Source organism: Chlorocebus sabaeus, chromosome 14 (assembly GCF_047675955.1).
Source record: "Chlorocebus sabaeus isolate Y175 chromosome 14, mChlSab1.0.hap1, whole genome shotgun sequence".
In the NCBI taxonomy this organism is placed as follows: Eukaryota; Metazoa; Chordata; class Mammalia; order Primates; family Cercopithecidae; genus Chlorocebus; species Chlorocebus sabaeus.
Genome location: NC_132917.1, coordinates 92,343,876 through 92,357,536, shown reverse-complemented (window position 1 = coordinate 92,357,536; position 13,661 = coordinate 92,343,876). Strand labels below are relative to the sequence as shown.

General features: G+C 38.1%; 1 protein-coding gene, 1 long non-coding RNA gene and 1 pseudogene across 6 annotated transcripts in view; 2 read left to right on the top strand and 1 right to left on the bottom strand.

Annotated features, from left to right (window-relative positions):
• IL1B (interleukin 1 beta) overlaps positions 1-2,325 on the bottom strand; it is a 29,157-nt gene extending 26,832 nt beyond the window's left edge. For 2 of the 4 annotated variants that reach the window (XM_037994301.2, XM_037994302.2), the window contains exon 1: positions 1,931-2,325. The gene's annotated coding sequence lies outside the window, so the exon portion shown is untranslated. The other 2 variants (XM_008008409.3, XM_073023151.1) reach the window with 2 other exon arrangements.
• LOC119622399 (uncharacterized) overlaps positions 1-12,939 on the top strand; it is a 104,100-nt gene extending 91,161 nt beyond the window's left edge. Inside the window, exons 6-9 of one of the 2 annotated variants that reach the window (XR_012095400.1) lie at positions 11,636-11,768; positions 12,086-12,222; positions 12,619-12,713; positions 12,842-12,939. This is a non-coding gene — a long non-coding RNA (uncharacterized lncRNA). Of the gene's footprint in view, positions 1-11,635; positions 12,223-12,618; positions 12,714-12,841 lie in introns of both variants that reach the window. The other variant, XR_005239027.2, reaches the window with a different exon arrangement.
• LOC103241375 (baculoviral IAP repeat-containing protein 8-like) lies at positions 3,053-3,983 on the top strand (annotated as a pseudogene).
• Positions 12,940-13,661: the final 722 nt, after the last annotated feature.

Genomic DNA, 13,661 nt, shown 5'->3' with positions numbered 1-13,661 from the left:
CAGGACAAGAATTTACCATGTAACACTATTTTTTTTTTTTTTTTTTTGAGACGGAGTCTCGCTCTGTCATCCAGGCTGGAGTACAGTGGCCGGATATCAGCTCACTGCAAGCTCCGCCTCCTGGATTTACGCCATTCTCCTGCCTCAGCCTCCCGAGTAGCTGGGACTATAGGCGCCCGCCACCACGCCTGGCTAATTTTTTGTATTTTTAGTAGAGATGGGGTTTCACCGTGTTAGCCCAGATGGTCTCGATCTCCTGACCTCGTGATCTGCCCGTCTCGGCCTCCCAAAGTGCTGGGATTACAGGCTTGAGATAACCTTCTTTTTATATAAATTCCGCCCCCCCCCTTTTTTTTCTTTTTTTTTCGAAGATGATAACCATTCTTTTCCAAAGTGAACCTTTTTTTTTTTTTTTTTTTAATGTCTGTGGACTACTGTCTAAGGCCACAAGATTAGAAGTTACTACAATACATGTTACACTGTTAACTTTTAGCAAACTTTACTTTTGTTGAAAACCTTGTAAGTTTGGGATTTTAATTATCTTTTGCTATTAATAAGACCTTGTTTTGTCCAAATTAGAATTGGTATGATGGCTTTTAAAGGAACAGGGTACACCTTTTATTTTTTCTTAACTACTTGTATATCTCTCTCTTTCTTTCTCTCTTTGACTTTGTCTCTCTCTCTTTGACTTTCCTTTTGCCTCTGTCTCTTCCTCTCTCTCTCTGCCTCTGTCTTTCTCTGTCTCTCGACTCCCTTTTTGTCTGTCTCTTCCTCTCCGTCTCTTCCTCTCTCTCTCTCTTTGCCTCTTTTCCTCTCTGTCTCTTTCCTTTCTCTCTCTGCTGGTCTTTCCTTGCCTCTGCCAGCCGCTTATGCTGCTGTTCTCTCAACCACCATATGTTGTGGGCAGGGGATCTAAAACAAGCTGGTCTGGGTTCCCTGGCTTACAAGTTACCTTGTGCCATACCTTTGAAACAAGGGACCTGTCCACGCTTCCTTCTAATGGCCAACCTACCTCTAATGCTGGCCAGTCTATCTCACACAAAGTTTTAAGTTTTCCTGGTGTCATAGTACTCCATAGTCTCCCTTAAATCCTTTTGTTTTTGAAAATTTTAAACATAGTTCAACGAAATTTTCAACATAGTTCCTAGTGCGGTGGGCTTACTTTGTGCCTCACCCATGTTTCCTCTAGACAAAACACCACGCTTACACCACACACACACCACAAAGCAAAGAATGGGTAAAAAGGGCGCACACACACTTTTGTAGTTTACACCAAACCAAAATCAAAACCAAAATCAGAGTATCCAGAAATCCAAGTATCCAAAACCAAAACCAAAGTATCAAGCAATCCAAGTCAAGTCAAAAACAAAAACCAAAGTGCCAGTACAGGCACACTGTGGGTGATCAGGCCACGCTTCCACTCAAATGGAGTAGGCAAGTTCCCAAGACCAATCCTGTCAAGCAATTCAAACCAAGTCAAAACCAAAACCAAAGTGCCAATAAAGGCACACCATGGGTGATCAGGCCATGCTTCCACTCAAATGAAATGGGCAAGTTCCCAAGACTGGTCCTGTCAAGCAATTCAATCCAAATCAAAACCAAAACCAAAGTGTCCATAAAGGCACACCATGGGTGATCAGGCCACGCTTCCACGCAAATGGAGTAGGCAAGTTCCCAAGACCAATCCTGTCAAGCAATTCAAACCAAATCAAAACCAAAACCAAAGTGCGGATAAAGGCACAACATGGGTGATCAGGCCACTCTTCCACTCAAACGGAGTGGGCAAGTTTCAAAGACTAGTCTTACCAAGTTTTAGAAGTCCAGACTCCAAGTGCCCATTCCTTCCTGGTGTTCAGCCACTGCATTGATCCTCCACGGGGGCCTGCCACACACTGCTCTGGCGAGGCGTCCCACTGGGACAAATGCCTACCTGGGAGTGCTCTCAGGATCCGCGTCGCTCGGGCTGGTCGGAGTCCCCTGCAGGGATGTTCCACAGGGCAGGTTTAAGCCATGTAAGGAGCTGCCTCGACCTTCCTCCAATTGCCTCGCTTCCTGGTCGTGGAACCAAGAAATGTAGCAGGAAAAGCGGCAGACAAAACTCAGACACCGAGTTACAGAAGGAAGGGTTTATTCAGCCAGGGGCATCAGCAAGACTTCAGTCTCAAGAGCCAAGCTCTCCGAGTGAGCAATTCCTGTCCCTTTTAAGGGCTCACAACTCTAAGGGGGTGCACATGAAAGGGTCGTGATTGAGCAAGCAGGGGGTACGTGACTGGGGGCTGCATGCACTGGTAATTAGATAAGAACAAAGCAAGATAGGGATTTTCACAGTGCATTCCTATACAATGTCTGTAATCTATAGCTAACAGAACCAGTTACGTCAGGGGTCGATCTTTAACTACCAGGCCCAGGGCGTGGCCCCGGGCTGTCTGCCTGTGGATTTCATTTCTGCCTTTTAGGTTTTACTTCTTTCTTTGGAGGCAGAAATTGAGCATAAGACAATATGAGGGGTGGTCTCCTCCCTTACTTTAATATGCAGATTTAGGGCTATTTAGCTGACAACTGCCAAAGTAGTGAACCAAGTTATCAAGAACTTAAAACTCTAAGGTAGAAAAAAAAAAGAGGTCTTTATGAATCTATAAGATGTACTTCTATTGGCATGCCTAATACGTCTATGTATTTATGTGTTGTGTACACAATTTTTCACTACTGAAAATACACAGAGGAACTCTAATTAATTGGCTTAAGACAATAAAAGCACTTGAATCAAATACTTTATCAGGAAAAAGGAAAAGACAAGTCAAATACTTGTTCAAGTTTATGTAACTTAAGTAAAATCTTTAATAAATAAGCTAGCTTTCAAATTATTAGAAATGCCTTAAGAATTGCCAGCAGGTTCTGGGTTACAGCCGAGGTGGGGGTGGGATGGGGTGAGGGTTGGTGGGGTGGGAGGTGGTACGAAGGCTTTGTTATTTCTTGCTGCCCGCTTCTGGCTTGGGGAAGTGGCAGGACCTTGCAGGATCTTGGCAGGACCTTGGCAGCACCCCAAGCTGGCATGGCGCTAATGGAGGGATGCGAGACCCCAGTGGCTGGGGCCCGGCTGCAGAACCAGGTTGGCATTTCCAGATTGGGGCTCGGGCCGCACCCTCTCTAGGACCCTCCCCTTGTAGCAAGCAGATTGTCGCGGGTAGTTTGGGCCAGCTGTCCTGGCGTGGAATTTCCCGAATTCAACAAATCCTCCAAGAAATCAATCCATCCATCCATCCATCCATCTATACGTGGCAGATTATGAAGTATGGATCATTACTTTTGGGATGTGGATATATTCAGTGAATAAGGAGCAGCTTGCAAGAGCTGGATTTTATGCTTTAGGTGAAGGTGATAAAGTAAAGTGCTTTCACTGTGGAGGGGGGGTAACTGATTGGAAGCCCAGCGAAGACCCTTGGGAACAACATGCTAAATGGCATCCAGCGTGTAAATATCTGCTAGAACAGAAGACATGAGAATATATAAACAATATTCATTTATCCTATTCACTTGAGGAGTGTCTGGTAAGAACTGTTGAAAAAACACCATCACTAACTAGAAAAATTGATACCATCTTCCATAATCCTGTGGTACGAGAAGCTATATGAATGGGGTTCAGTTTCAAGGACATTAAGAAAATAATGGAGGAAAAAATTGAGACATCTGGGAGCAACTATAAATCACTTGAGTTTCTGGTTGCAGATCCAGTGAAGGCTCAGAAAGATAGTACACAAGACAAATCAAGTCAGACTTCATTGCAGAAAGAGATTAGTACTGAAGAGCAGCTAAGGCGCCTGTAAGAGGAGAAGCTTTGCAAAATCTGTATGGATAGAAATATTCCTCTCGTTTTTATTCCTTGTAGACATCCAGTCACTCGTAAACAATGTGCTGAAGTGGTTGACAAATGTCCCATGTGGTACGCCGTCATTACGTTCAAGCAAAAAAATGTTATGTCTTAATCTAATGCTATAGTAGGCATGTTATGTTCTTATTACCCTGATTAAATGTGTGATGTGAACTGACTTTAAGTAATCAGGATTGAATTCCATTAGCATTTGCTACCAAGTAGGAAAAAAAATGTAAATGGCAGTGCTTTAGTTGGCAATATAATCTTTGAATTTCTGGATTTTTCAGTTATTAGCTGTCTTATTGACTCAATTGTTTTTACTGTTATTTAATTGAAACCCTAGACTAAGAAGCATCATATTATAACTGATCACAATGTGTATTCACAGTACATTGACTTAATTTCTAAGTGTAAGTGAATTAATCATCTGAATTTTTTATTCTTTTCAGATAGGCTAGATGAATAGAACATTCTGTATATAAATGTGGAGATTAGAGTTAATCTTTCCAATCACATAGTTCGTTTTGTGTGAAAAAGGAATAAATTGTTCCATGCTAGTGGAAAGATAGAGATTATTTTTAGAGGTTTGTTGGTGTTGTGTTTTGGGATTCTGCCCGTTTTCTTTTAAAATTGTAAATATGTACTTGTGTGAATGATTTTTAAAGTGATTTTGCCATTTTTGGAAGGGCATTTAATGATAGAATATCATCGAGCCAACACGCACTGACATACAAAGATGTCAAAGATACATTAAGTATAAAATGCAAGCAGGAAAATACTATGTACAGTCTGAGCCGAATCAAAGCATGTATATTTTTTATATGTGTAGAACAAAAGGTTTGGAAAGATATGCACCAAATTGTTAAATGTGGTTTCATTTGAGGGGAGTGGGGGGATGGGCCCTGAGGCGCTTTTGTAGGGGCCTTTCACTTTGTATTTTTTTTCATTTTGTTTTGTTTGAATTTTTTTTTCTTTTTAAATGGAGTTTCACTCTTGTCACCTAGGCTGGAGTGTAGTTTTATGAACTCGGCTCACTGCAACCTCTGCCTTCCAGGTTCAAGTGATTCTCCTGCCTCAGCCTCCCATGCCTCCTGTGTAGCTGGGACTACAGGCGCCTGTCACCATGCCTGGCTAATTTTTGTATTTTCAGTAGAGATGGGGTTTCACCATGTTGACCAGATTAGTCTGTAATTCCTGACCTCCCAAAGTGCTGGGATTTCAGGTGTGAGCCACTGCACCCGGCCCCATTTGAATTTTTTAGAAGTATGTATTACTTTTGTAATCAGAATTATTAGAAAGCATTTTACTGATTTAAAAGCTTAGACAAGTTCAAATGCCTGCAAAACTACTGAACACTCAGCTTTAGTTTTTCTAATCCGAGAAGGCCGAGCAGTTGACCTTTTTGGTGCTAATGTGAAATTTAAAAGATTTTATGTTTTTCCTGCGTTGTGGATGAAAAATATTTCTGAGTGGTGGTTTTTTGACAGGTAGACCATGTCTTCTTGTCTTGTTTCAAAATAAGTATTTCTGATTTTGTAAAACGAAATATACAGTATGTCACAGATCTTCCAATTAATTAGTAAGGGTTCATCCTTAATCCTTGCTAGTTTAAACTTGCCTAAGTCACTTTACTAAAAGATCTTTGTTAATCCAGTAGTTTAAACATCTGTCAGCTTATGTAGGTAAAAGTAGAAGCATGTTTGTACACTGCTTGTAGTTATAGTGATAGCTTCCATGTTGAGATTCTTGTATCACCTTGTATCTTAAAGTTTCATGTGAATTTTTACCATTAGGGTGATTAAGATGTATATAAGGCAAACTATTAAGTCTTTCCTTTACCTAAGTTTGCTTTCTTGACTAGTAATATTAGTAGATATTTCTGTAATAAATGTTCTCTCAAGATCCTTAAAATCTCTTGGAAATTATAAAAGTATTGGAAAGAAAAGAAGAACAGTTTTTTAAATAAATAAAGAAATACATACATTATATATATATATATATAGAGAGAGAGAGAGAGAGAGACAGAGAGAGAGAGAGAGAGAGAGAGAGAGAGAGTCTTGCTCTGTTGTCCAGGCTGGAGTGCAGTGGCACAAACTCAGCTCACCACAACCTCTGCCTCCTGGGTTCAAGTGATTCTCCTGCCTCAGCCTCCTGAGTAACTGGGACTATAGGCACATGCCACCACGCCCAACTAATTTTTGTATTTTTTGTAGAGATGGGGTTTCACTATGTTGGCTAGGCTGGTCTCAAACTCCTGACCTTGTGATCTACCTGCCTCGGCCTCCCAAAGTGCTGGGATTACAGGTGTGAGCCACTGCGCCTGGCCAGTTTTTTAAAGTATATTTTTAAAAACACTTGAATAAGAGTCAGTAGGGTGTAAACTAGAAGTTTAAAAATGCTTCATAGAATGCCCAGGGTTTACATTACATGATTCTCACAACAAACCTATTGTAAAGGTGAGTAAGGCATGTTACTGCAGAGAAAACTTTGGGAGAAAAACTGTAAAAAATTATATTTTTGCTGTTATTTTCTAAGACAAAGAGTATTGTTATGTTCTCCTAACCTCTGTTGATTACTACTTTAAGTGATGCTGATTTAAAATATTGCAAATGTAAATAAGAGTTTTAAAAATTAAGTAATGACTGCCCTGAAAAAAAATAATTGCCAGCATACATTTTTGTTTGGATTTATTAATCAAGCAATTTTATACTTATCCCTGTCAAATACCATAAGATGTCAAAATTTGGCATAGGGGTTACAAAACTATAAACCCAGCCCAAAACAGAATGATCTTTGCTTGTTTAATCTTTAATAAATAAGACATTAATATTGGTTTAATGAAAATAGCTACATCTTGCATTATTTAGTAAAATTACCATAACTTCTAACCTTATGGCTTTACGCAGTCTAGTCCAAAGGCAGGAAGGAAGTTTGTTTTGGAAAAGGACTGTTATAATCTTTGTTTCAAAGCTAAACTATAACTAAGTTCCCCCCAAAGTTAGTTCAGCCTACGCCCAGGAATGAACAAGGACAGTTTGGAGGCTAGAAGCAAGATGGAGTCAGCTAGCTCAGATCTTTTTTGCTGTCTCAGTTATGGCAGTTTCATAACTTTAAATGATGGCTATCACGGTTTTCATAAATAATCTAGGTAAGCAGTTAAAATAAAATAATTAGGTAAATGTAATGGGATAAATATTTGTGGACAAACTCATCATAATTGAGAATATAAAGTTAAATTAAATAATAAGTATTTCATTATTCGGGTATTTTCCAAGAAAAACATATTGTATGAAACCATTCTTTCTTTAAAAAAAATTGTCCTTTAAAAAAGGTGAATAATTTTTATCTAATTCAAAGTGTATTGAAAAGTTATGTATAAAACAAGGTAAAAGGAATGAGGAAATAAGGGAAATATAAAGAAAATTATAGAAATAAAGTGGTATTTTTTGGTAAGAAAGCTTAAAGAGAAATAATTTTAGGAAAGAAAGAATCTTGTATGATAAATTTTGTCCTAGAATAAAGTGACTGGATAAGAAAGGGATGTTCAAAGCTATTTATGACAAACCCACAACCAATATCATACTGAATGAGCAAAAGCTGAAAGCACTCTCCTTGAGAACTGGCACAAGACAAGAATGTCCTCTCTCACCACTCCTATTCAACATAGTATTGGAAGTTCTGGCCAGGGCAATCAGGCAAGAGAAAGAAATAAATGGTATTCAAATAGGAAGAGAGGAAGTCAAATTGTCTCTGCAGATGCATGATTATGTATTTAGAAAACCCCATCATCTCAGCGCCAAAACTCCTTAAGCTGATAAGCAACTTCAGCAAAGTCTCAGGGTACAAAATCAATGTGCAAAAATTACAGGCATTCCTATACACCAATAATAGACAAACAGAGAGCCAAATCACGAGTGAACTCCCATTCACAATTGCTACAAAGAGAATAAAATACCTAGGAATGCAACTTACAACAGATGTGAAAGACCTCTTCAAGGAGAACTGCAAACCACTGCTCAAAGAAATAAGAGAGGAAACAAACAAATGGAAAAACATTCCATGCTCATGGATAGGAAGAATCAATATTGTGAAAATGGCCATACTGCCCAAAGTAATTTATAGATTCAATGCTATCCCCATCAAGCTACCATTGACTTTCTTCACAGAATTAGAAAAAACTACTTTAAATTTCATATGGAACCAAAAAAGAGCCCATATAGCCAAGATAATCCTAAGCAAAAAGAACAAAGCTGGAGGCATCATGCTACCTGACTTCAAACTATACTACAAAGCTGCAGTAAACAAAACAGCATGCTACTGGTACCAAAACAGATATATAGACCAAAGGAACAGAACAGAGGCCTCAGATATTACACCACACATCTACAACCATCTGATCTTTGACAAACCTAACAAAAATAAGCAATGGGGAAATAATTCCCTATTTAATAAATGATGTTGGGAAAACTGGCTAGCCATATGCAGAAAACTGAAACTGGACTCCTTCCTTACAACTTATACAAGAATTAACTCAAGATGGATTAAAGATTTAAACATGGCCAGGCGCAGTGGCTCATGCCTGTAATCCCAGTACTTTGGGAGGCTGAAGCGGGTGGATCATGAGGTCGGGAGATCGAGACCATCCTGGCTAACATGGTGAAACCCCGTCTCTACTAAAAAATATAAAAAATTAGCCGAGTGTGGTGGTGGGCACCTGTAGTCCCAGCTACTTGGGAGGCTGAGGCAGGAGAATGGCATGAACTCGGGAGATGGAGCTTGCAGTGAGCAGAGATCATGCCACTGCACTCCAGCCTGGGCAACAAACAAAGACTCCATCTCAAAAAAAAAAAAAAAAAAAAAAAAAAAAAAAAAAAAGGATTTAAACATAAGACCTAAAACCATAAAAACCCTAGAAGAAATCCTGGGCAATACCATTGAGGACATAGGCATGAGCAAAGACTTCATGATTAAAACACCAAAAGCAATTGCAACAAAAGCCAGTTGACAAATGGGATCTAATTAAACTAAAGAGCTTCTGCACAGCAAAAGAAACTATTGTCAGAGTGAACAGGCAACCCACAGAATAGGAGAAAATTTTTGCAATCTATCCATCTGTTAAAGGGCTAATATCCAGAATCTACAAGGAATTTAAACAAATTTACAAGAAAAAAACAAACAACCCCATCAAAAAGTGGGCAAAAGATATGAACAGACAGTTCTCAAAAGAAGACATTTATGTGGCCAACAAACATATGAGAAAATGCTCATCATCCCTGGTCATTAGAGAAATGCAAATCAAACCACAATGAGATACCATCTCATGCCAGTTAGAATGGCAATCATTAAACAGTCAGGAAACAACAGATGCTGAGAGAATGTGGAGAAATAGGAATGCTTTTACACTGTTGGTGGGAGTGTAAATTAGAGTGTGGCAATTCCTCAGGGATTTGGAACCAGAAATACCATTTGCCCCAGCAATCCCATTACTGGGTATATACCCAAAGGATTATAAATCATTCTACTATAAAGACACATGCACACATATGTTTATTGCAGCACTATTCACAATAGCAAAGACTTGGAACCAACCCAAATGCCTACCAATGATAGACTGGGTAAAGAAAATGTGGCACATATACACCATGGAATACTATGCAGCCATAAAAAAGAATGAGTTCATGTCATTTGCAGGGACATGGATGAAGCTGGAAGCCATCATTCTCAGCAAACTAACACAGGAACAGAAAACCAAACACCACATGTTCTCACTTGTAAGTGGGAGTTGAACAATGAGAACACATGGACTTGGGGAGGGAAATGTCACACACCAGGGCCTGTCAAGGGGTGAAGGGCAAGGGGAGGGATAGCATTAGGAAAAATACCTAATATAGATGACAGGTTAATGGGTGCAGCAAACCACCATGGCACATGTACACCTGTGTAATAAACCTGCACATTCTTCACATGTATCCCAGAACGTAAAGTATAATTTAAAAAATAAATAAATAAAAAGAAAAGAAAGAAAGAAAGGGATGTTCAGGACAAACCAGAAAGTCGAAGCATGTTACGAATGGTCTGTGTAAGTCACAATAAGAGGATTTATTTTAAAAAAGTTTTACATGATCAAGTTGTCTATAATTAAAGGGAAATTATAATGGTCTTTCTAGAGATTGGGTTTGATGTTAAAAAACTACTTATACACTAAAAAATTGGTTAGAATGATGAAATTTTCTTAAGGGGTAGATTCACTCTTAGTAAATTATAAGAGACTTAAGAAGTTTTTTTAACCCAAAGCTCAGTTTTTATTGCATCTTGCTGCTTTTGGTTTTCTCTCCCCTCTACAAGGGTGGGAAATAGTAATGCCCTCCTTCAACTTCCTTCAGCTCATATACGTTTTTTTCCCCTCAGATTCTGTTTGTTGTGTCCTGATGTTTTCTTAAAGGTCTAAAGGAAGTATTTTCTTCCAACATAATATTCTGTGCATTGCAGAAGGTCTTTTCTTTTGCCTTTTGGTAACTGGCTTAACAGATTTTATGTTTTATTGAAATAATTTCTATGCCATTATTATTAAGTTTTGGTTTGCTTAGAAAACACTGAAATTACTAAATTTTTAAAAAAAATTATGATTATTACATTCATGTATCTTTATGTATGTGCTTTTAAAGTCCTTGTGACATTGAGTTATAAGGCTTGACTCCTGGGTCTTAAAAGGACCAGTCCTGCTAAATCTTAAACACTGATGGCAATTAAAGGCTCATCTTCAGGACTGGTAGAAGATGCCAATCAAAATAAACTGCATTCTTGTAACACAGAGCCAGAAATTAAAGCTATTCAACTCAAGCCCAGGGACTATAGTGGAAGAGGTGGGTGTGTGAGATTGTAAGGGCCAATTTTGAGAGATAAAATAAGTTCAATTTCTCTATAAATTAATCATAATCATTAATGTCAAAGGCACACTGATGCAAGATCAGCATATGGACCCCTGTATCAGATTAACAAGGTTTTCTTGAAGCATTAACCTACTCCTTAATAAAGATTATAGAGGTTATAAAAGGCTTCTGAAAGTTATAGCTGTGGTCAAGATAAAAATTTCATAGATTGTTAATACAATTTTGAAAAACAAATTTAATTGGCTTCATGCTGTTTTTTTAGGGCTTATTATTTGGAAAATTAAGTCTCCTCTCTGAAAGAAGGAAGGCTTTCACTTTTTTTTTTTTTTGAAAATCCTTTAGTTATCACTTTGATCAAATGAATGACTTATTTTACAATGACCTTTCAACAAGTGTTTTAAACCTTTGATATTTGACAAACTTTCCAAAATCTAACTATAAATTATATGTTTTTCTGACCTAATGAATCCTTTAAGATACGAGGTTCCCTAAAGTCCAAAAAAGAAAAAAAATAACATAGTGTGGCTTATTTGCTATAAAGATTTTACAGGAACCATTGTCAAATATGAAATAGTGTTTGGTTTTGTTTGGGCTGTATTTGTATAAATATGTTATTGGTATGTGTTCTAACATTATGGGAAACTCCTGTAATTCTGATATGACTTGGTGTACATTATCAGTAATAATTATAATTGTTATGGTAAATTATTGTGTGCCATGGAGGTAACAAATTTCCTCGTCAAATGTGTCTTTGACGATAGTTGCCCTAAAACTTTTTGTCATCCTTGGACAATTGTTGTTTTGCTTTGGTCCTCTTTAGAAAAGGTGGTTTTATAATCAACTATAAAACTCTAACGGGTGCTCTTGAATGCAGGCTTCTGATAACTTTGGAAACTGTGACATCAGAATAGAGGAAAAACTTTCAGGATTCATGGAGTGCTGAAATATTCATGAATATCAAGCAGAACAGGAAGTAACTTCATGGATGGAACTAACAGAATGCTGAAGTAATCTTTTTGACCTTTTTTCTTAAAATGTTGATGATCTTTTGTTTTGTTTTTCAGAGTCAAGGAAATTTTTCTTTTGAGCTATTGACAGCTTTCAACAATTAAGTATACTCCTGTGAACACAATTTGGAGCATATTTGTTTCTCTCTATCTGATTTCTCTAGAATTTGGAAACAATTTGTGGGTATTCTTAATTTATGGCAATATAATTATTTACATAAGTACAATAAGAATCTATTTTCATTTGTAACAGAACACAGTTGGGCAAACTGGTTATTTTACCAAGGCTTTGACTGGAATGCTGTCTTTACTTTAAGGAATCAAACTTGACTTACGGAGCCAATAAAAGCCCCTTGGGAAAACTAGCTTCATACCTTGTCTACCCAGTCCCTGTACAGGGAGTCCAAAGTTTATCCTGGAACCTCAAGAGGAGAGGAATTCACCCAACTCATAGGTATTTTGATGGTACAAATCCATGGCTGGGCTCAGATTTACAAAAGTCTTACCTGAGATTCCTTCTATAGAAAAAGTTACATCAAAGCCAATTTAAAAGTCCATGAAAAATGTTTATTCTTGCTGCACTGTATACAAATAAACAGGTCAAGTATAATACAGCAAATCAGTCTTATCATGATTTGTCTAGTAAAAATGGGAAACTGGGGAGAGAAAAAATGTATTTCAAAAAACTGTAGTACACTTGTTGGTAGATTCTAGTCTTGCCTAATGTTTTTCAATTTTTATTATTTTTTACAGTTTGGACTGAATTCTAATTTTTCTTGGCTGTAAGTCTTCAAAATAATGTTTTCAATTTTTTTTCTTCTTTTCCACCTCCACTTTTCCTAATTTGGAGTCACTGAAAACTAAGCTGTGCTTTTGTAAAGCCCTGCAAACTGAAGCTAGACAACTTAATCTTCAGAAGAAAATAATGGCAACCTATTTACATACGTAAGCCACTTTCATATCTGCCTACTGATACATAGACTTCAGAGGAATGTGGCCTATATCAATTTTACAGATTGTTCTTTTGTTTGTTGTTGTTGTTCTCCCTTCCTTCCCCTATCTTCTCTTCATAGGACATGAAACTTCACAACCTGCTAAAAATGAACTTTCCTAATAACTCAGAACCTACCCGTCTAGGAATAAACCATCCTAGCCTTGAGCAATCAGATGACCAGAGACTTATTTTCTTCTAAAATGCTTTCTCTAAAATATTTTAAAAAAGAAAAGAGGGGAAATGTGAAAGGAAAATAATAAATCTTGGGGCCTCCAAATCACTAAACTGGGAAAGTCAAGCTTGGAACTTCTTAGGGCAAATCTGCCTTTCTATTCAAAGTCGTCCCTCTGCTCACTGAGATAAATGCACATCTGATTGCCTCCTTTGGAAAGGCTAATCAGAAACTCAAAAGAATGCAACTGTTTGTCTCTCACCTACCTGTGACCTGGAAGGCCCCTCCCTGCTTCAAGTTGTCCTGCCTTTCTAGGCAGAACCAGTCTACATCTTACATATATTGATTGATGACTCATGTCTCCCTAAAATATATAAAACCAAGCTGTGCTCTGACCACATTGGGTACATATGGTCAGGACCTCCTGATGCTCTGTCATGGGTGGGTGTCCTCAACCTTGGCAAAATAAACTTTCTAAATTAACTGAGACCTGGGTCAGATTTTTGGGGTTTACAGCAACAATTTCAAAAACTCACCACTGACCTAAAATCTTGACCGCACACTGTTCCTCACACTCAGCCATGAAAATAGACACCATCCTACGAGCTCCCTTGGCCATGTCCTGCCACACTCCAACATGTGTCCCCATCCACCATCTGTTGTCTTATTGCTGCATCCTACCCAGGCCCTGATCTCTGGACCCATTGTTTTATAATTATGAATCTGG